This window comes from Balaenoptera borealis (genome assembly GCF_965194805.1).
Source record: "Balaenoptera borealis genome assembly, chromosome: X".
Lineage (NCBI taxonomy): Eukaryota > Metazoa > Chordata > Mammalia > Artiodactyla > Balaenopteridae > Balaenoptera > Balaenoptera borealis.
In genome coordinates, this window is record NC_138881.1 from 48,958,278 (window position 1) to 48,978,834 (window position 20,557).

The 20,557-nt window shown below is 38.5% G+C and overlaps 3 protein-coding genes across 3 annotated transcripts in view; 2 read left to right on the forward strand and 1 right to left on the reverse strand.

The window, feature by feature from the left end:
• NBDY (negative regulator of P-body association) overlaps nt 1-18,780 on the forward strand; it is a 39,414-nt gene extending 20,634 nt beyond the window's left edge. The window contains exon 3 of the mRNA XM_082376761.1: nt 10,221-18,780. The gene's annotated coding sequence lies outside the window, so the exon portion shown is untranslated. The remainder of the gene's footprint in view (nt 1-10,220) is intronic.
• LOC309620349 (zinc finger X-linked protein ZXDB-like) overlaps nt 1-20,557 on the reverse strand; it is a 962,758-nt gene that overhangs the window by 724,849 nt on the left and 217,352 nt on the right. The window lies entirely within an intron of this gene.
• UBQLN2 (ubiquilin 2) overlaps nt 1-20,557 on the forward strand; it is a 433,909-nt gene that overhangs the window by 266,845 nt on the left and 146,507 nt on the right. The window lies entirely within an intron of this gene.

The window sequence follows — 20,557 nt, forward strand, 5'->3', positions numbered from 1 at the left end:
CCCAAGAGTGGAATTGCTGGGTCATATGGTAGATCTATTTTTAGTTTTTTGAGAAACCTCCATACTGTTTTCCACAGTGGCTGCACCAATTTATATTTCCAACATGAGTATAAAATGGTCCCTTTTTTCCACATGCTCACCAACATTTTTTATTTGTGCTCTTTTCAATGATAGCCATTCTGATAGGTGTGAAGTGATATCTTGTGGTTTTGATTTGCATTTCCCTGATGATTAGTGATTTTGAGCATGTTTTCATGTGCTTGTTGGCCACCTGCATTTCCTCTTTGGATAAATGTCTATTCAGTTCTTCTGCCCATTTTTTAGGTGGGTTTTTATGATGTTCAACTGTATGAGCTGTTTATATATGTTGGTTGTTAATCCCTCATAGGTCATACCATTTGCCAATATGTTCTCCCATTCACTAAGCTGACTTTTCATTTTGTCGATGGTTTCCTTGGCTGTTCAAAAGCTTTTAAACGTGATTAGGTCCCATTTGTTTATTTTGCTTTTATTTCCTTTAGGAGACAGATCAAAAAAATATTGCTGTGATTTATGTCAAAGAGTATTCTGCTTGTGTTTTCCTCTAGGAGTTTTATAGTATCCAATCTTACATTTAGGTTTTTAATCCATTTTGAGTTTGTTTTTGTATATGGTGTTAGAGAATGTTGTAATTTCATTCTTTTACATGTAGCTGTCCAGATTTCCTAGCACCACTTATTGAAGAGACTGTCTTTTCTCCACTGTGTATTCTTCCCTCCTTTGTCGTTGATTAATTGACTGTGAGTGTGTAGGTTTATTTCTGGGCTTTCTATCGTGTTGCATTCATCTACATGCCTGTTTTTGTTCTATTACCATACGATTTGGATTAGTGTAGCTTTGTAGTATAGTCTGAAGTCAGGGAGCATGATTCCTCCACCTCTGTTCTTTTTTCTGGAGATTGTTTTGGTTATTAGGGGTCTTTTGTGTTTCCATACAAATTTTATGATTTTTTTGTTCTAGTTCTGTGGAAAATGCCACTGGTACTCTGACAGGGAATGCAATGAATCTGTAGATTGCCTTGAGTAGTATGGTCATTTTAACAATATTGATTTTTCCAATCCAAGGACATGGTATATCTTTCCATATTTTTATGTCTTCAATTTCTTTCATCAGTGTCTTAACAGTTTTCAGAGTACAGGTCTTTTGCCTCCCTAAGTAGGTTTAGTCCTAGGTATTTTATCCTTTTTGTTGCAATGGTAAATGGGAGTGTTTCCTTAATTTCTCTTTCAGATTTTTCATCATTAGTGTATAGGAATGCAAGAGATTTCTGGACATTAATTACTTGACCAAATTCACTGATTAGCTCTAGTAGTTTTCTGGTAACATCTTTAGGATTCTCTATGTGCAGTATCGTGTCACCTGCAAACAGTGACACCTTAACTTCTTCTCTTCTGATTTGGATTCCTTTTATTTCTTTTTCGTCTCTGATTGCTGTGGCTAAAACTTCCAAAACTATGTTGAATAATAGCGGTGAGAATGGAAAACCTTGTCTTGGTCCTGATCTTAGAGGAAATGGTTTCAGTTTTTCACCATTGAAAATGATGTTGGCTGTGGGTTTGTCATATATGGCCTTTATTATGTTGAAGTAAGCTCCCTCTATACCTACTTTCTGAAGGGTTCTTATCATAAATGGGTGTTGAATTTTGTCAAAAGCTTTTTCTGCATCTACTGAGATGATCATATGGATTTTCTCCTTCAGTTGTTAATATGGTTTATCACATTGATTGATTTGCATATATTGAAGAACCCTTGCATTCCTGGAATAAACCCCAGTTGATCATGGTTCATGATCCTTTTAATGTGTTTTTGGATTCTGTTTGCTAGTATTCTTTTGAGAAATTTTGCATCTATGTTCATCAGGGATATTGGCCTGTAGTTTTCTTTCTCTGTGACATCTTTGTCTGGTTTGGGTATCAGGGTGGTATGACATCATAGTATTTGTTTGGGAGTGTTCTTCCATCTGCTATATTTTAGAAGAGTTTGAGAAGGATGGGTGGTAGCTCTTTTCTAAATGTTTCATAGAATTCACCTGTGAAGCCATCCGGTCCTCAGCTTCTGTTTGTTGGAAGATTTTGAATTAAACTCTCAATTTCAGTGCTTGAATTGCTCTGTTTATATTTTCTATTTCTTCCTGATTCAGTCCTGGAAGGTTGTGCTTTTCTAAGAATTTGTCCATTTCTTCCAGGTTGTCCAATTTATTGGCATATAGTTGCTTGTAGTAATCTCTCATGATCCTTTGTGCTTCTTCAGTGTCAGGTGTTACTTCTACTTTTTCATTTCTAATTCTATTGATTTGACCCTTCTCCCTTTTTTTCTTCATGAGTCTGGCTAATGGTTTATCAATTTTGTTTATCTTCTCAATGAACCACCTTTTATTTCATTGATCTTTGCTATTGTTTATTTCATTTTATTTCAATTTATTTCTGATCTCATCTTCATGATTTCTTTCCTACTGCCAACTTTGGGGGTTTTTTGTTCTTCTTTCTCTAATTGCTTTAGGTGTAAGGTTAGGTTGTTTATTCGAGATGTTTCTTATTTCCTGAGGTAGGATTGTATTGCTATAATCTTCCCTCTTAGAACTGCTTTTGCTGCATCCCATAGGCTTTGGGTCTTCATGTCTCCATTGTCATTTGTTTCTAGGTATTTTTTGATTTCCCCTTTGATTTCTTCAGTGATCACTTCGTTATTAAGTAGTGTATTGTGTAGCCTCCATGTGTTTGTATTTTTTACAGATCTTTTCCTGTAATTGATATCTAGTCTCATAGCGTTGTGGTCAGAAAAGATACTTGATACGATTTCAATTTTCTTAAATTTACCAAGGCTTGATTTGTGACCCAAGATATGATCTATCCTGGAGAAAGTTCCATGAGCACTTGAGAAAAATGTGTATTCTGTTGTTTTTGGGTGGAATGTCCTATAAATATCAATTAAGTCCATCTTGTTTAATGTCTCATTTAAAGCTTGTGTTTCCTTATTTATTTTCATTTTGGATGATCTGCCCTTTGGTGAAAGAGGGGTGTTAAAGTCCCCTACTATGATTGTGTTGCTGTCGATTTCCCCTTTTATGGCTGTTAGTATTTGCCTTATGTATTGAGGTGCCCCTGTGTTGGGTGCATAAATATTTACAATTGTTATACCTTCCTCTTGGATCGATCCCTTGATCATTATATAGTGTCCTTCTTTGTCTCTTGTAATAGTTTTTATTTTAAAGTCTATTTTGTCTGATATGAGAATTGCTACTCCAGCTTTCTTTTGATTTCCATTTGCATGGAATATCTTTTTCCATCCCCTCACTTTCAGTCTGTATGTGTCTCTAGGTCTGAAGTGGGTCTCTTGTAGACAGCATATATATGGGTCTTGTTTTTGTATCCATTCAGCCAGTCTGTGTCTTTTGGTGGGAGCATTTAATCCATTTACATTCAAGGTAATTATCGATATGTATGTTCCTATTCCCATTTTCTTAAATGTTTTGGGTTTGTTATTGTAAGTGTTTTCCTTCTCTTGTGTTTCTTGCCTAGAGAAGTTCCTTTAGCATTTGTTGTAAAGCTGGTTTGGTGGTGCTGAACTCTCTCAGCTTTTGCTTGTCTTTAAAGATTTTAATTTCTCCATCAAATCTGAATGAGATCCTTGCTGGGTAGAGTAATATTGGTTGTAGGTTTTTCTCATTCATCACTTTAAATATTTCCTGCCACTCCCTTCTGGCTTGCAGAGGTTCTGCTGAAAGATCAGCTGTTAACCTTATGGGGATTCCCTTGTGTGTTATTTGTTGTTTTTCCCTTGCTGCTTTTAATATGTTTTCTTTATATTTAATTTTTGATAGTTTGATTGCTATGTGTCTTGGCATGTTTCTCCTTGGATTTATCCTGTATGGGACTCTCTGTGCTTCCAGGACTTGATTAACTATTTCCTTTCCCATATTAGGGAAGTTTTCAACTGTAACCTCTTCAAATATTTTCTCAGTCCCTTTCTTTTTCTCTTCTTCTTCTGGGACCCCTATAATTCGAATGTTGGTCCATTTAATGTTGTCCCAGACCTCTCTGAGACTGTCCTCAGTTCTTTTCATTCTTTTTTCTTTATTCTGCTCTGCAGTAGTTATTTCCACTATTTTATCTTCCAGGTCACTTATCCGTTCTTCTGCCTCAGTTATTCTGCTATTGATCCCTTCTAGAGTATTTTTAATTTCATTTATTGTGTTGTTCATTGTTTCTTGTTTGCTCTTTAGTTCTTCTACATCCTTGTTAAATGTTTCTTGCATTTTGTCTATTCTATTTCCAAGATTTTGGATGATCTTTACTATCATTATTCTGAATTCTTTTTCAGGTAGATTGCCTATTTCCTCTTCATTTGTTAGGTCTGGTGTGTTTTTACCTTGCTCCTTCATCTGCTGTGTGTTTCTCTGTCTTCTCATTTTGCTTATTTTACTGTGTTTGGGGGTCTCCTTTTCGCAGGCTGCAGGTTTGTAGTTCCCGTTGTGTTTGGTGTCTGTCCCCAGTGGCTAAAGTTGGTTGAGTGCGTTGTGTAGGCTTCCTGGTGGAGGGGACTAGTGCCTGTGTTCTGTTGGATGAGGCTGGATCTTGTCTTTCTGGTGGGCATGTCCGCATCTGCTGGTGTGTTTTGGGGTGTCGGTGGCCTTATTATGATTTTAGGCAGCCTCTATGCTAATGGATGGGGCTGTGTTCCTGTCTTGCTAGTTGTTTGGCATAGGGTGTCCAGCACTGTAGCTTGCTGGTCGTTGGGTGAAGCTGGGTCTTGGTGTTGAGATGGAGATCTCTGGGAGATTTTTGCCATTTGTATTATGTGGAGCTGGGAGGTCTCTTGTGGACCAGTGTCCTGAAGTTGGCTCTCCCACCTCAGAGGCACATCTCTGATGCCTGGCTGGAGCACCAAGAGCCTTTTATCCACACGGCTCAGAATAAGAGGGAGAAAAAATAGAAAGAAATAAAGAGGATAAAATAAAATAAAGACAAAATAAGATAAAGTTATTAAAATATAAAATAGTTATTAAGAAAAAAATTTTTTTTAAGTAAAAAAAACAAAAATAAACAAACAAACAAAAATAATGGACAGACAGAACCCTGGGACAAATGGTGAAAACAAATCTATACAGAGAAAATGTTATACAGAAGCATACACATACACACTCACAAAAAGAGGAAAAGGGGAAAAAATAATATATCTTGCTCCCAAAGTCCACCTCCTTAATTTGGGATGATTTGTTGTCTATTCAGGTATTCCACAGATGCAGGTACATCAAGTTGAATGGGGAGCTTTAATCCGCTGCTTCTGAGGCTGCTGGGAGAAATTTCCCTTTCTCTTCTTTGTTCGCACCGCTCCCGGGGTTCAGCTTTGGATTTGGCCCCGCCTCTGCATGTAGGTCACCTGAGGGCGTCTGTTCTTCACTCAGACTGGACGGGGTTAAAGGAGCAGCTGCTTCAGGGGCTCTGGTTCACTCAGGCTGGAGGCAGGGAGGGGTACGGATGCGGGGTGAGCCTGTGGCGGCAGAGGCCACCATGACGTTGCAGCAGCCTGATGCGCGCCGTTCATTCTCCTGGGGAAGTTGTCCCTGGATCACGGGACCCTGGCAGTGGTGGGCTGCACAGGCTCCCGGTAGGGGAGGTGTGGATAGTGACCTGTGCTCACACACAGGCTTCTTGGTGGTGGCAGGAGCAGTCTTAGCATCTCATGTCCGTCTCTGGGGTCCACCCTGATAGCCGCAGCTCGCTCCCGTCTCTGGAGCTCGTTTAAGCAGCGCTCTGAATCCCCTCTACTCGCACACCAGGAAACAAAGAGGCAAGAAAAAGTCTCTTGCCTCTTCGGCAGGTCCAGACCTTTTCCCAGACTCCCTCCCGGCTAGCTGTGGTGCACTAACCCCTTCAGACTGTGTTCACGCCACCAACCCCAGTCCTCTCCCTGTGATCCGACCAAAGCCCGAGCCTCAGCTTCCAGCCCCCGCCCGCCCCTGTGGGTGAGCAGACAAGCCTCTTGGGCTGGTGAGTGTTGGTCGGCACCACTCCTCTATGCGGGAATCTCTCCGCTTTGCTCTCCGCACCCCTGTTGCTGCGCTCTCCTCTATGGCTCCGAAGCTTGCCCCCTCTGCCACCCACAGTCTCCGCCTCCAAAGGGGCTTCCTAGTGTGTGGAAACCTTTCCTCCTTCACAGCTCCCTCGCACTGGTGCGGGTCCTGTCCCTATTCTTTTGTCTCTGTTTTTTCTTTTATTTTGCCCTACTCAGGTACGTGAGGAGTTTCTTGCCTTTTGGGAAGTCTGAGGTCTTCTGCCAGTGTTCAATAGGAGCGGTTCCACACGTAGATGTATTTCTGATGTATCTGTGGGGAATAAGGTGATCTCCATGTCTTACTCTTCCGCCATCTTCTCCTCCTCCTCCATTCCAAAGGTTTTGAGTCATTGTGTTTTCATGGTCATTTTTTTCTCGGTATTTTTTGATTTCCTCTTTGATTTCTTCAGTGATCTCTTGGTTATTTAGTAGTGTATTGTTTAGCCTCTATGTGTTTTTATGTTTTACAGATTTTTTCCTGTAATTGATATCTCGTCTCATAGCATTGTGGTCAGAGAAGATAGTTAATACGATTTCAATTTTCTTAAATTTACCAAGGCTCGATTTGTTACCCTAGATATGATGTATCCTGGAGAATATTCAATGAACACTTGACCAGAAAGTGTATTCTGTTGTTTTTGGATAGAATGTCCTATAAATATCAGTTAAGGCCATCTTGTTTAGTGTATCATTTAAAGCTTGTGTTTCCTTATTTATTTTCATTTTGGATGATCTGTCCATTGGTGAAAGTGACGTGTTAAAGTCCCCTACTATAATTGTGTTACTGTCGATTTTCCCTTTTAAGGTTGTTAGCATTTGCCTTATATATTGATGTGCTACTATGTTGGGTGCATAAGTATTTACAATTGTTATATCTTCTTCTTGGATTGATCCCTTGATCATTATGTAGTGTCCTTCTTTGTTTCTTGTAATCATCTATATTTTAAAGTCTGTTTTGTCTGATATGAGAATAGCTACTCCAGCTTTGTTTTGATTTCAATTTCCATGGAATATCTTTTTCCATCCCCTCACTTTCAGTCTGTATGTGTCCTTACATCTGAAGTGGGTCTCTTGTGGACAACATATATATGGGTCTTGTTTTTGTATCCATTCAGCCTGTCTATGTCTTTTGGTAGGAGCATTTAATCCATTTGCATTTATGGTAGTTATCAATATGTATGTTCCTATTAACATTTTCTTAATTGTTTTGGGTTTGTTATTGTAGGTCTTTTCCTTATGTTGTGTTTCCTGCCTAGAGAAGTTCCTTTAGCATTTGTTGTAAAGCTGGTTTGGTGGTGATGAATTCTCTTAGCTTTTGCTTGTCTGTAAAGCTTTTAATTTCTCCATCAAATCTGAATGAGATCCTTGCTGTTTACTGTAATCTTGGTTGTAGGTTTTTCCCTTTCATCACTTTAAATATGTCCTGCCACTCCCTTATGTCTTGCAGAGCTTCTGCTGAAAGATCAGCTGTTAACCTTCTGGGGATTCTGTTGTATGTTATTTGTTGTTTTTCCCTTGCTGCTTTTAATACTTTGTATTTAATTTTTGATAGTTTGATTAATTTGTGTCTAGGTGTGTTTATCCTTGGATTTATCCTATATGGGACTCTCTGCGCTTCCTGTACTTGATTGACCATTTCCTTTCCCATATTAAGGAAGTTTTCAACTATAATCTGTTCAAATATTTTCTCAGACCCTTTCTTTCTTCTTCTTCATAGACCCCTATAATTCAAATGTTGGTGCGTTTAATGTTGTACCAGAGTCTCTGAGACTCAATTCTTTTAATTCTTTTTTCTTTATTCTGCTCTGTGGTAGTTTTTCCACTATATTATCTTCCAGGTCACTTAGCCATTCTTCTGCCTCAGTTATTCTGCTATTGATTCCTTCTAGAGAATTTTTAATTTCATTTATTGTTTTGTTCATCATTGTTTGTTTGCTCTTTATTTCTTCTATGTCTCTGTGAAACATTTCTTCTATTTTCTCCATTCTATTTCTGAGATTCTGGATCATCTTTACTATCATTACTCTGAATTCTTTTTCAGGTAGGCTGCCTATTTCCTCATATGTTTGGTCTGGTGGGTTTTTACCTTCCTCCTTCATCTGCTGTGTGTTTCTCTGTCTTCTCGTCTTACTTCACTTACTGTTTTTTGGGTCTCCTTTTCACAAGCTGCATGTTTGTAGTTCCCGTTGTTTTTGGTGTCCCCCAGTGACTAAGGTTGGTTCATTAGGTTGTGTAGGCTTCCTGGTGGAGGGGACTGATTCCTGTGTTCTGGTGGCCGAGGCTGGATCTTCTCTTTCTGGTGGGCAGGACCATGTCCGGTGGTGTGTTTTGGCGTGTCTGTGACATTATTATGATTTTAGGCAGCCTCTCTGCTCATGGGTGGGGTTGTATTCCTGTCTTGCTAGTTGTTTGGCATAGGGTGTCCAGCACTGTAGCTTGCTGGTCGTTGAGTGGAGCTGGGTCTTAGCATTGAGATGGAGATCTCTGGGAGATCTTTTGCTGTTTGATAGTACGTGGAGCCTGGAGGTGTCTGGTGGACCAGTGTCCTGAACTCGGCTCTCCCACCTTCAGAGGCACAGGCCTGTCACCCAGATGGAGCACCAAGACCCTGTCAGCCACAGAGCTCAGAAGAAAAGAGAGAAGAAAAGAAAGAAAGAAAGAAAAAAATAAAGTTATTAAAATAATTTTTTAAAATATTACAATTTAAAATATTTAAAAGTTATGAAAAAAAGAAAGAAAGTAGAGAGCAACCAAACCAAAAAACAAATCCACCAATGATAACAAGCACTGAAAACTATACTAAAAAAATAAATAAAAATAAAAACGGACAGACAGAACCCTAGGACAAATGGTAACAGCAAATCTATACAGACAAAATCACACCAAGAAGCATACACATACACACTCACAACAAGAGAAAAAGGAAAAAAAAATAATATATATATATATATAAAGAAAAGAAAAGAAAGCAAGAGAGCAACCAACTCAATAAACAAATCTATCAATGATAATAAACTCTAAATACTAAACTAAGATAAACATAAAACGAGAAACAAATTAGATGCAGAAAGCAAACCCGAAGTCGACAGGTGATCCAAAAGTCCACTGCCTCAATTTTGGGATGATTCTTTGTCTATTCAGGAATTCCAGAGATGCAGGGTACATCAAGTTGATTGTGGCAATTTAATCCACTGCTCCTGAGGCTGCTGGGAGAAATTTCCCTTTCTCTTCTTTGTTCGCACAGCTGCTTGGGTTCAGCTTTGGATTTGACCCCATCTCTGTGTGTAGGTTGCTTGAGGGTGTCTTTTCTTCACTCAGACAGGACGGAGTTAAAGTAACACCTGACTAGGGGGCTCTGGCTCACTCAGGCCAGTGGAGAGGGAGGGGTACGGAATGTGGGATGAGCCTGCATCAGCAGAGGCAGGGGCCTGAGCCTGCAACAGCCTGAGGCATGGTGTGTTCTCCTGGGGAATTTGTCCCTGGATCACGAGACCCTGACAGTGGCGGACTTCACAGGCTCTCAGGAGGGGAGGTGTGGATAGTGACCTGTGTTTGCACACAGGCTTCTTGGTGGTTGCAGCAGCAGCCTTAGCATTTCATGCCCGTCTCTGGTGTCTGCACTGATAGCCACAGCTCGCACCTGTCTCTGGAGCTCGTTTACGCAGTGCTCTGAATCCCATCTCCTCACGCACCCCGAAACAATGGTCTCCTTCCTCATAGGCTGTTCAAGACTTTTTCCTGGACTCCCTCCTGGCTAGCTGTGGCACACTAGCTCCCTTCAGGCTGCGTTCATGCTGCCAACCCCAGTCCTCTTCCTGAGATCTGACCTCTGAAGCTGGAGCCTCACCTCCCAGCCCCCTCCCGCCCCGGCGGGCTTTCTCAGGCTGGTGAGTGCTGGTCGGCACTGATCGTCTGTGTGGGAATCTCTCTGCTTTGCCCTCTGCACCCTTATTGCTGTGCTTTCCTCCATGTCTCTGAAGCTACCCCCTGCCACCCCCCTTCTCCGCCAGTGAAGGGGCTTCCTAGTGTGTGGAAAATTTTCATCCTTCACAGCTCCCTCCCAGAGGTGCAGGTCCTGTCCCTATTCTTTTGTCTCTGTTTTTTCTTTTTTTTTTTGCCCTACACAGGTACATGGGGAGTTTCTTGCCTTTTGGGAAGTCTGAGTTCTTCTGCCACCATTCAGTAGGTGTTCTGTAGGAGTCATTCCACATGTAGATGTATTTCTTTTTTTTTTTTTTTTTTAATTTATTTATTTACTTTTGGCTGTGTTGCGTCTTCATTTCTGTGTGAGGGCTTTCTCTAGTTGCGGCAAGTGGGGGCCACTCTTCATCGTGGTGCGCGGGCCTCTCACTATCGCGGCCTCTCGTTGCGGAGCACAGGCTCCAGACGCGCAGGCTCAGTAGTTGTGGCTCACGGGCCCAGCTGCTCCGCGGCATGTGGGATCTTCCCAGACCAGGGCTCGAACCCGTGTCCCCTGCATCGGCAGGCAGATTCTCAACCACTGAGCCACCAGGGAAGCCCAAGATGTATTTCTGATGTATTTCTGGGGAGAAAGATGATCTCCACGTCTTACTCCTCTGCCATCTTGAAGGTCACATGGATATTTTTTAGCTTAATATTTTGTTACTCTTTTCCAATTAATTGCACTTAGTACAGACAACATGGTTTACATGATACTGATTATTTAGTATATGTTGAGATTTGCTTTATGTTCTAGAGAACATGATGAATTTATGTGTTTCATGTGTGCCTGAAAATATTTTGTATATTCTAATTGTTTCATGTAGCATTCTATAAAAGTCCATTAAACTTGTTAATTGTATTGTTTGTCTTCTATATTACTATTAATTCTTTTTGTTTGCTACATCTATCCATTATTGAGAGCAATTAAAAATCTCCCACTGTAATTGTGGATTTGTCAAATTCTTGTAGTTCTGTAAGTTTTTGCTTTATATATTCAAGGCTTTATTATTATGTGCATACAAGTCTAAAATAGATACACCTTTTATCTTTTTTAGTGACTCATTTGACCTTTTTACATTTAAAGTCTATTTTGTTTGATAGACTTTGTTTGGATGATATTTTTGTTTTCTATCCTTTTACTTACTTAATTTCTTTTTTTCCTTTCTTTTATTTTTCAGAAAATGTTCTGCCAAAAAAAATTGAATGCATTGGTTTACTTCTGAATTTACCAGTAGGATGTATAATTAGAATTAAGGATAAACTTCATAGCTCCAAACATTATTTTCTTCACCAATTTTTTTATTTTATGAAACTTCAACTCTTCAGGAACATCAGAAGCCATCCTTCATGTAGATACATCAATTATTTATTTTTCTACATATTTTTTTCTCTTTGTAGATATATATATACACTTTTTTTTTGCTGAACCTTTTGGAAGTAACTTACAGATCTTGTGACACTTCAACCTTAAACACTTTGATGTGTATCTCTTAGGAACGAGTGCATTACTATTATCACACAGAAAAATTCAACATTGATGCAATTATCTAATATACTATTCATGTCAAAGTTCCCCAATTGTCCTAACAATATCCTTTATATCTTTTTATTTGTTTTGATCCAGGATCCAGTCAAGAATCATGCACTGTATTTAGCTGTCATGCCCCTTTAGTCCTTTAAAATCTTGAATCGCACCTTCCCATCCTTTTCTTTTAATTTTTCATTACATTGGCATTTTGGATGAGTCCAGGCAGTTGTCCTACATTCATCCCACAATCCAAACTTGTCTGCTTTCCCAAGACTAATTTGAGCATTTTTAGTAAGAAATCTACATAGGTGATGCTGTGTCCTTGCTATTGCATCACATCAGGAGGCACAAAATGCCATTTGGTCCCATTCATTATTGACGATGCTAAGTTTGTTGACCTTGTTTAAAGACTTTTTTAAGAGCAGTTTTAAGTTCATAACAAAATTGAGAGGAAGGAACAGAGATTTCCCATATGCCCACTGCCCCTACACATGCATAGCCTTCTCCATTATTAATATCTTGTACCAGAGTGGTACATTTGTCACATTTGATGAACGTACATTGACATATCATTATATTCCAAAGTCCATAGTTATATTTTTACTCTTGAACAATGTACATTCTTGCTGTTATACATTCTATGAGTTTGGACAAATGTATAAGGACATGTATTCATCATACAGAGTATTTCCAGTGCCTTGAAAATCTTCTGTGCTCCACCTATTCATTCCACCCCCTCAACCCCTGGCAACCACTGATCTTTTTACAGACTACATGGTTTTACCTTTTCCAGAATGTCGTGTAGTTGGAATAATACAGTATGTAGCCTTTTCAGATTGGCCTCTTTCCCTCAGTAATATGCATTTATGATTCCTTCATGTCTTTTCATGGCCTGATAGCTCATTTATTTTCAATGCTGAATAACATTCCATTGTCTGGATGTACCAGTTTATTTATCCATTCATCTACTGAAGGTTGCATCCAAGTTTTGGCAAGTATAAATGAGGCTGCTATAAACAGCCATGTGCAGGTTTTTGTGTGGATATAAGTTTTCAACTCCTTTGGATAAACATCAAGAATCATGATTTTTTTATATTTTATATTTATAGTTATATTTATACATTTATTTCTTCTTTTAGATGTACACATATATTTTTTAATTAATTAATTAATTAATTAAATATGGCTGTGTTGGGTCTTCGTTTCTGTGCGAGGGCTTTCTCTAGTTGCGGCAAGTGGGGGCCACTCTTCATCACGGTGCGCGGGCCTCTCATTATCGCAGCCTCTCTTGTTGTGGAGCACAGGCTCCAGATGCGCAGGCTCAGTAATTGTGGCTCACGGGCCTAGTTGCTCCACAGCATGTGGGATCTTCCCAGACCAGGGCTCGAACCCGTGTCCCCTGCATTGGCATGCAGATTCTCAACCACTGCACCACCAGGGAAGCCCATACACATATATTTTTTGAAACATTAGACAATAAGTTGCCTCATGACTCAAAAACACTTCGGTATGTGTTTCCTAAGGACCTTATTTATTTTTTACCAATTATGCCAATAAATGTCCTTTAGGTAAAGAAAAAGAAAAGAAAATCTGGTCCAGGATCCACTCCAGAATCATATGTTCCATTTAGTTGTCATGTCTGTTTGGTTTGCTTTAATCTACAATAATTTCTTAGACTTTCTTTGTCTAAGAAAAAAATGTTTTTGAAGATATAACACAGCTATTTTATAGAATTTCCTTCGATTTCAGTTTTCCAATGTTTCCTCATGGTTAGACTCAGCTTATGTAATTTTGTCAAGGAATACCACTGAAATGAGGTTTTTTCTTCTCAGTGTTTTATATTAGTTGGTGCACGATGTCAAATTGTTCTTTAACTTTCAATTTCTTGTTACAGAATGCTGTTCAGGAGATTTCAGAATGTAAGGCTTTGATGCCCTTCAGTGACTTTACGGATAGCTATGTGGGTACTTTTTACTTTCCCCTTGGGAAATAGTCACACTTTTTTGGACACAGGTGGAATTAAAATTTATAAATAGCATCGTATTCCTTGTCTACGTTTATAGAAGTGCTCAGAATTAAAGGGAGTTCTCATGTCTATTCTGCCATAATATTTTCCTTCCTCAGGGCATTTATCTAGTAGCCTGGCTGGTTGTCTGTCCACTTCTCTCTCCCAGAAGAGGTTAGTTTGTTTTCTGTTTTTTTTTTTTTTTTTAAGTGAAAGAAGGTTTATTCAGGAAGATACACACTCCATAGACAGAGTGTGGGCCATTTCAGAAGGCAAGAGGCCCCGAAATATGGGGTGGTCAGTTTTTATGGGATGGGTAATTTCATAGGCTAATGAGTGCGAGGATTATTCCCACTATTTTGGCAAAGGGGTGGGGATTTTCAAGAATTGTGCCACTGCCCACTTTTTCACCTTTTATGGTCGGCCTCAGAACTGCCATGGCACCTGTGGGTGTGTCTTTTAGCATGCTGGTGTATTACAATGAGCATATAATGAGGCCCAAGGTCTACTGGAAGTTGAATCTTCCACCATCTTGGACCTAGGTAGTTCTAACCAGTTTATATCATATCCTCAAGGGCTATGTCATTCTTTTAGAGGTTGTGCCATGCCTCCTCCTCTCCTGTTTCCTTCCCCCCTCAGAGATTTTACTCCCATAATCTTATGGGAAGCAGAGGGGTGATGGTCTCTCTTCTGTAGCTGTTTCAGAGCTGACTAGGGGTGTCAACCCTGCCTGTCAGGGAGTAAAAATCTCTGGATGCCTGATCTAGGGGCCCCAGTGGCAGGATGGCTTCTTGTTTTGAGTCAGAGGGTAGTAAGGACTGGAATCCTGGAATCCTCATGTAGCCAACATATTGATGTGGAACTGTTGTAACTGCTTCTGTAGCCTTCCTATGAATCTTCTTGAAGATGAAGCACTTTTTGCAACAGCATCAGTACAACAATAACTGTTTATAAATGACAGAAGACTTTAACATACATGGTTAAACATCTGATTACAGTGAAATCAATAAAGAAGCTTGGTTACTGTTGTGACATACAACATTTTAAGATAACAACTAGAACTATAGCATTATACCGGGACATATCCAAATTTCAGAAATCTTATATAATTTTTAGAATGTCTATATTAATGCCATTCATCCATACAGTGTATTTTAAGTAGGTTTATTGCTCATGTGATAATGTTCTCCATGTAATTTAACATACCAAATAATGCTAGTTAAATATTTTTTGTTAAGATACCTCAGTGGCCCTCTAAAGCATCCCAAAGTTAGCTGGAAGTCAAAAGAAATTTAATTAAAATTTGTTACTTGGGAAGTTTGTGAAAAAGTTTCAAAACACTTGGTCAAATAAGATCATAGGTCACTGTGAGACAATACTTATTCCTTAACCAAAGTTAAAAGAGATCTCAAAAGCAAATACAGATCACTTAAAGGCAAAGAAAACTCATACAATCTGTTATTAAAAGCAGCATTTTAAGAAAACTTTGGAGGGAGAAACCAAATCCATTCTTGCCCCAGCCCACTCCCAACAAAATCCATTTACCCAACTAAATTTCCTTTTCCTTTTCCACAAACCTTTTACAACTTTTTGCATCTATTTTACTTTGTCCTTTTTCTTTCCATTTAGGAGCAACCAGCTGTAGGACAAAAATTACTCTTTTCCCTTAAGAGAATGTAATGCCCTTCCTCATACCTTCTTTTGTTTAAAACACACACCCTACTTTCCTTAAGCAACCATAAACTGTGTTCTACACCAGGACTTTTTGTAGATTGGTAAACATAAATACTAATGATTTCTAAAAACATATGCTTTCTTATAGAGAATATCTCAGGGTGGCACCAAACATATTTATCATTAGTGCTAAATACCTTTAGTTTCTCTGTTCAGTAGTTTATATCTCAGTATCTTATTTTATTTGGGAATGACCTAGCTATCCAATAAACTTCCATCACTTAATTTAGAACAACTCTAAATATCAAGTAAATTTCCAAATATCTGGATTTTTTAAATTAATTTTTATTGGAGTATAGTTGATTTAAAATGTTGTGTTAGTTTCTGCTGTACAGCAAAATGGATCAGTTATATACATATATATATCCATTCTTTTTTAGATTCTTTTCCCATATAAGTAATTACAGAGTATTGAGTAGAGTTCCCTGTGCAATACGTCCTTGTTGGTTATCTATCTTATATATAGTAGTGTGTATATGTCAATCCCAATTTCCCAATTTATCCCTCCCCCATCCCCATGGGTAACCATAAGTTTGTTTTCTATATCTGTGACTCTATTTCTGTTTTGTAAGTAAGTTCATTTGTACCATATTTTTAGATTCCACATATAAGCGATAGCATATGATATTTGTCTTTGTCTGACTTACTTCACGCAGTATGACAATCTCTAGGTCCATCCATGTTGCTGCAAATGGCATTACTTCATTCCTTTTTATGGCTGAGTCATATTCCATTGTATATATGTACCACATCTTCTTTATCCATTCCTCTGTTGATGGACATTTAGGTTGCTTCCATGTCCTGGCTATTGTAAATAGTGCTGCAGTGAACATTGGGGTGCATGTATCTTTTTGAATTATGGTTTTCTCCAGATATATGCCCAGAAGTGGATGACTGGATCATATGGTAGCTCTGTTTTTAGTTTTGTTCTCCATAGTGGCTGTACCAATTTACATTCCCACCAACAGTGTAGGAGGGTTCCCTTTTCTCCACACCCTGGAGAGATTATTTTTAAGTAGACATTCCTAAAACATAATTATTCCTAAAAAGTTCATCCAGAAGCTCTTATCTCACTTGCATTTAATTCACTTATAAAAATTTCATCATACCAAGTAAAGGTCTTATTTGACCTCTAGTAAACCTAGGTACAAGAGAAGTATTATACTTAACATTGATGACTTTAAAGACGTCTATATTAATCAAATCAAAAAGCTGGAGATAATACCAGACATTAATTTAATACTGAATATTTTCTAGGTCACGTGAACATGAAATTTACTCTGGCCAGTTTCCTTCATATTTATGAATATTTATATACAAATCAAGGTCACCTGTCTAGATGGTTAAATCTTTTCTTACTAATATTTATGGAGAAGACACTTAAGACTTTTATTTGTCCTTGATAAGTTCCAGATTACCTGCCTCTTTTTCAAAACTTGTATTTTAAAAAGATAGCAGAGATAAAGGTTCCTGCAGAAAACCAGGTAGAATATTTGCATTTCAAAAGCATGGGAGGAGAAAGGCAAGTTCCTACTGGGATGACTTTGTTCTCCTTTTGTTTAATACTTAAGAGTCTCTTAAATAGGGAAGGTTTGGGGAGTGGTAAAACGATTGGTGGGCTTTGGATTATTTTTGGAGCCATACCTCTGGCTCTGTAAGGACTAGATTTGTAAAACAAGGACAGTTGTTTTTTTTTTTTTTTTTTTTCAAAGAATTGGGTGACTACCTCAATGATATTGAAGGACCCATTTATTTATGTTGGAATGTTTAGCTTAGAGGAGAGGGCCTCCCCAAAACTTCCTATCAGGTATGGTTAGTTTAGTCAGACCAGTGGCCTCCTACTTTGGTAATCTATTTACAAACACTTTTGGGAATCCTCCCTGGGTTTAAGAAATTATTTAATTATGGCCCTCAGTTCAGCCTTTGATCTGAAGAGGCTTGTCTACAGGCTCATGTGATCCCATTTTTAAAGATAGCTGGACAACTTTTAGCCCAAATTTTTGTCCATTCCATGATTAATATAACCATTAATTTGTGAATTAAGTTCATTAGTGAATTTAGCATGAATGGTTTCAATGTTGTTGTTAGAGCAAAAGCCATATTGCAGTGGGTTAAGGAGTGACTAGGAGGTGCCAAATTGAAGCTAGTTGGTGTAGACTACTCATAGGAGATGTTTAGATGAGAAAGGGAAGATAAAAATTAGATGATATAGAAAATGGTAGAAATTTGAGAAAGTGTATCAGCTGAAAGTAACAAGAAAAGAGGGAGAGATTGATGATCTAGGAGAGAAGACAATTCATAATAACTGAGAAGGAAAAGAAATAGGCCTAGTTGTTAGAGGGTGATGCAGTGCCAAGGGAAGCACTTTTCTTCTTTGGACGAGAATAGAGTAATGGCTCTCAATGAAGGTAGTATAAACCCAAAGAATGGTTTGAAAGTTTGTGAGAAGCATTTTAGAATATCATAATGTGGATTTCCCTAACAGTCCAGTGGTTAACACTACGTGCTTCCACTGTAGGGGGTCGCGGGTTCAATCCCTGGTCGGGGAACTAAGATCCCGCATGCCACGTGGCATGGCCAAAAAATTAAAAAAGGGCTTCCCTGGTGGTGCAGTGGTTGAGAATCTGCCTGCCAATGCAGGGCACACGGGTTCAAGCCCTGGTCTGGGAAGATCCCACATGCCGCAGAGCAACTGGGCCCGTGAGCCATGATTGCTGAGCCTGCGCGTCTGGAGCCTGTGCTCCACAACAAAAGAGGCCACGATGGTGAGAGGCCTGCGCACCGCAATGAAGAGTGACCCCCGCTTGCCACAAATAGAGAACGCCCTCGCACAGAAACGAAGACCCAACACAGCCAAAAATAAGTAAATAAATAAATTAAAAAAAAAAAAAAAAACAGACTATCATAATGATGGAGGGCTTCCTGGCATATCGTGGGCAGGGTCAAGATTCCTAAATGTCCTGCAATATGCAGGACAGCCTACACAAAAAATAGTTTTTCTATATCCCATACAACTTGAATATCCCATTGAATATTCATATAGGTGAAAAGTATGTTTACGTTGATCTAGGCCTTGAATTGAACTCCATTTTATATACAAAGAAGAAAGTTTTAATATACACTGACTTTTCCCAGAATACAGCTACCATGTAAACCAATTTAAGATCTTACTTTGTTTTGTTCATGATGTTACCAAGAATGTTCATAATTTTGGAAAATCATGTCACATACAAAAATGCTGCTCTTGGATATTTGAAATAACAGTAATAACACACCTGTATCAGTTATCATGTGTAGTTGCCACATTTACAGGCATTTTCTGTATATTTTTCTGCATATGTCTTTTAGTGTTATGTCCCAGCATTTACATATTGAAATACATCTTATTTCTTTATAAACCACTTTCTTTGTATTTCTCTTTCATATTATTGATAATAAATTTTTGCAATTTTGTGTATTTAATTTCATGATATTAAAATAGGCATTAAAATATTTAAGAAAGTGGGCTAGATAGGATTGAGAAAACTAACCTGAAGAAAGAAGATAAAAATGGGTGAGAATGTTAATAAACTTTATGTAGAGATGCAGGAAATTGTGAGAATGGCCATGCGTTATGCTTTGTGGTAGAGGTTACCATAACTCTAATTGACAAATCTAGTGAATTGTTTTCAGTCCTTATCTTGACCCTCTGTGACATTTAAAATTATCTCCTCTCTTCCTTTCTATGACACTCTTCTCTTCCAGTTCTCCTCTTTCATTGTTTTCTCACTTTCCTTTTCTGAATACTCTATCTGGATCCTTAGATTTGGTGGTTCCTGAATCTCCTTGTTTTGATTCTCACTTCTGCTTGGCAATCTCACTCACTTCTCTGAGTTAAATTAAACATTATGCAGATGACTCCCAAATCTGTATCTCCAACACAAGTCTTTATGCCAGGCTTCAGACTCATGAAGCCAACTGCCTGCTGGTTTTTTCTATGTGGATGCCTTACCAGCACCTCAAACTGAACACAGCTAAAACTGAACTTTTCATGGCTCCACCAGCAGCACCACAAACCTTTTTCTTGTTGGTATTAATACTCCCAAGGCAAAAACTAGGGCATCATGTCATATTTCTCCTTTCACACTTCCACAGTTTAATCTGTCATGAAATCATAATTATTATTCCTTCAAAATATCTCATGAATTTGTCTTATTTTCCATTCCCAAATCTCCATTCCCATACCCTTGTTTGGACCCTTACCATTTTTCTCCTAAATGACAATAATAGTTTTCTAACTGATCTCCAGCTTTTTCCACTACTGCCTGTTGACCCTTGGTACAGCCTCTAGAATTAGTGTCTAACCATATTTTTCCCTACTTAAAATCCTTTAGTGACTTCCTGTTTTCTATGATAAAATGTTAGCATGACCTAAAAGATTCTCTATGATAATCCTCTTACTCAAGCCTTGCTTGTTGCCTCTAATTCCTACCCCCCATCCCAGACTTCTACAACCCTCTTCTTATATTTTATATTCCACTAGGCTTTCCTTGAACTTTGTTATTTCATTCCCATTTCTTTGTACAGTTGGCTCCCTCTAATATCTTTAGGCCCTTGTCTACCTCATGAATTTTGTTCTTCAAAGCCCTTCTCAGTTGTCCTAGTCTCAGGAAAATATTCCCTCATTTTCTGTCCTCAGTCTCTAGATGTGACTACTTCCTCTTTGCTACTTCTCTGCCTGGTATTTGTCTATTACTGCAAATATCATATACACACTTGGTAGATGCACATTGATTTGAATTGAATTCTCAGTGTAGTATCTTTCCATCTGGTTGATTAGGATTGTTAAAAAAGAAATAAAGTACACAACAGAAGTTCATTGGTTTGTTTTCTTTGTTTTGCTTATTAATTGAGATATAACTCATAGTAAAGTAATAAATCTTAAGTATATAGCTCAGTGAATTTGTATATGTATTTATACACTTGTGTAACTACCACCACTTAAAACAAAATATAGAACATTTCCAGTAACTCAGAAGACCCATTTGTGCCCCTTCCAAGTCAGTACCCTCAAGAAGTAACCACTATTGTCACTTCTATCACCATTGGTTAATTTGGCCTGTTCTTGAACTTTGTATAAATGGAATCACAGAGTATGTGCTCTTTTGACTGACAGGTTTTTGTATGAACCCTTATAAAAACCTTAGAACTCTTGGGCACCCTAATGGTGCCTATGAGGAAATAAGATACTGAAA